Consider the following 3,322-nt stretch of genomic DNA (forward strand, 5'->3'; position numbering starts at 1 on the left):
AGTTGATGGAGTCGAGAGAATCTAGAGAATTCTAGAGCGGACGTGGTGCCTGCTCGAGCGAATCCCATTCGAGCGGATAGGTACATATATAGTTGCACAAAATTACAACTTGTGCAAATATTATATTTGATCTTTACATGCAAAACAGAGACACCATGTTTTCATACAACTAAAAAATTTAGTAACTTTTCGTTGAAGGGTTTATGCTCGATACAATTAAAACTTGTTCCTATTTGAGCACTGTTCTTATTTAGGAATTTCCATATATTTATAATATTTAAGGGGTTTTTCAGTTGTAATCTGTAGCACCTTTAGATAGTTCGAAAAAGAAGAAAAATAGGTTCGCTGAAGGGACCTTCGAACCATTTTAAGTTCGTTAGTGTTTGTAGAACTACAGAACCCTTCAAAAGTATTATAGAACCTTTTCACACTGAGGGTTTTATATACAGGGCAGCCAAGAACCACCGAAGAACCATTATTTCTAGAGTATATATATATATATATCGAAATCTCTTGCTATCTCGACAAGCGTCATACCGTTTATGCCTGTCAGGAAAAGTTTGGTCCGGGGCAAAAATCGGTCCGGCGGACTGATTTTGGCCTCATGCATAATTACTCGCCAAATGTAGTCCACATAAGCCAAAATCAGTCCGCTGAAATTTACTTTGCTGCACAGCAGACTTGGAAATATACGTCCGCAATAGGTTTTGGCGGAAAGAACAATTCCTAAGCTTTTACAGACGCACATATGCTTATCTAGCCAATCACAATTATGTCCCTAGCTAAGCCTTAATTTGCACCCTATATAAGAGCTTAAGATCGGCTTGTGTTGATTTGATAGTAGCCTTCGCGGTCGTGAACATTGATTGGAATATTAACAGTAAGGAAAGACTAGCAATGTACACGGACTATACATTACCTCACCCCCCCCCCCCATTGAGAGAAAATTTAATTTAATTTCATATTCATAACTCATACCGCCTCCACGCCTCATATATTTGGTAGAAAGAGAGAGTGGGTGGGTAAACGTCGTGAAATGGTTTTTGAAATTTAACGTATCATAGATTCCTATGGCACTAGCCACGTCAGCACAGTGGTTTCAAACCAATCACAATGATGTCCATCGCTGAAGCCTGAATTTACAGACATCACCATATATAAGAGTTTAAGATCATGATGTACAGTACAATATTTTATTTGGCTTTTGTTGATAGCAGAGGCTTCGAGGGTTTTTTCAGTGACTTGGACCAACTACCATATCCCTTTCTAAATCCACGGCTCATATATTTGGTAGAAAGAGAAAGTGGGTTAAAGTGTTTTTGAAATTTAACATGTAGATTCCACTACGCTGATTTCAAACCACCAATCACAATCACTGATTTCAAACCACCAATCACAATCGCAGTGGTGGCCATCGCTGAAGCCTGAATTTGCATGCATCACCCTATATAAGAGTTTAAGGTCATGATGTACAGTATAGTATTTGGCTTTTGTTGATACAGCTGCTGTAGCCTTATATGCGGCGATGTATGCAAAATAGGCTTAAGATTGAACTCCACCCATCACCTTTATTTTCATTGGTCGTTCAATTTCTAATTTCCCACCAAAATATTTTTCCCTCAAAATCTATGCGGACCGATAGGTAAGCACTCACTGTGCTGTAATTGGCTGTGTACCACGAACGTGAAAATTTACTTAAGCGCCCCGTTTGAATAAGCGCCCCTTCTAATTTGAATAAATGCCCCCTCAATAATTCAATCAATTCTGGACTGTGGATGTTGGCATGATTTGAGGTGTGGAATCACATTCTCCTTTAGTCAATATCAAAATGAGGATATTTATCTTGGACAGATGAGACTCTCTGGACAAACAGATATATTTCCAACTTTCATCTTCTTACTTTTTTCTATAGCCTAGTCCTACTGCTTTTCCAAACAATTTGCACCTAACAACACATTTTCCCATCTGAGTTTTCAAGAAAACCTGCAATGATCATGCAATCCTGATAATCTCAATCGGCATGGCCAACAAGTAACCACCACCACTAATTTCTATTATGCTGTTATGTAATAATGTAGGTCCAACTCACAACATTTTTGTCATGACAAGCCATGCTCTCTGGACGATTATCTTTTCCGCCGCACCACCATTCGTAATTTGCGGTTTCCTGATGTCCTTATATGATCATTTTTCATTCAAAATGTGCCTCTTGAATTTAATAAGTTGTCATAATAACCCCTCGATTTTCATAAGCGCCCCCTCAATTTCCACTCTATTTTGATGAGCACCCGTTCGAATAAGCGTCCCGTTTGAATAAGCGCCCCTCAAAAAGTGCTAAAAATATTTTAAGCGCCCGGGCGCTTATGCGCGAGTACGGTAGGTGTAGGTGGATCGATTTAGGCTAAGCCAAAATTTGTCCAGGCCGGGACCAATATTATCTAAGGAGGACAAATTTTAGCGGCTAAAATCGGTCCGGACCAATTTCTAGCCCGGACCAATTTTGGTGTGACAGGTGTCCTCTTGTTAAATTTTGGCACAATCTTATATTAAGATTGATTGTCATAGGCCTATATATGTTATATTTCACGCGACTTTTGTAAATGCGTGTTCACTGGAGCTGAAACGGGTTGGGGGTGGGTGAGGGCAGAACAAATGTGTAAACAATTTTTACCTGTTTTTGAACGAACAAGGGCATCATTCTACAAACCAAAATCCAGTCAAGTTCAATTTGTAGTTATCAAGGGAACACCTCCGCACTATAAATAGTTTTGGCACGTAGTCGGCGTAGGCCTATAGCAGAGTCTTTATCATTTTGATTTAATTTACTATAATAAATATAAAAAAAAACATTTGAACAATAATTTGCAATGCAACAGTACATATTGGAAATCAAAATAAAATTTAGGACAGCAAAAGATATATACATAAGAAGTGATATATTTAATGACATATATATTATGAGTAATGAAATCAGAATCGGACTGCTTACTGCACGGATATGGAATCCGGACTATGTACACGGAAAAGTAGGCGTACATAAGTATATAAAGAACATAAGTATATAAGTACATATATATAAGTATATAGTATAAGGAAATTTAATTGATGAACTACGTTTGATTCGCGATTTATAACATCATGTTTCTATATTTTAGCGCTACGGATTGTTATCTATTTGATTTCATTAGGCCTATTTGTGTTCCCAGTGCTAGCAGCAACTTGATTTGAATCATATTTCATACGATTTCTGAGCTCCTACCTATACCGTAAGCCATTATTAACAATTCGCTTCACTGTGAGCCCTCGAGTTTGTTTGTTTGCT

This window comes from Anneissia japonica, unplaced genomic scaffold (genome assembly GCF_011630105.1).
Source record: "Anneissia japonica isolate Jap-2015-1 unplaced genomic scaffold, ASM1163010v1 scaffold315_len769609_cov171, whole genome shotgun sequence".
NCBI classification, from domain to species: domain Eukaryota; kingdom Metazoa; phylum Echinodermata; class Crinoidea; order Comatulida; family Comatulidae; genus Anneissia; species Anneissia japonica.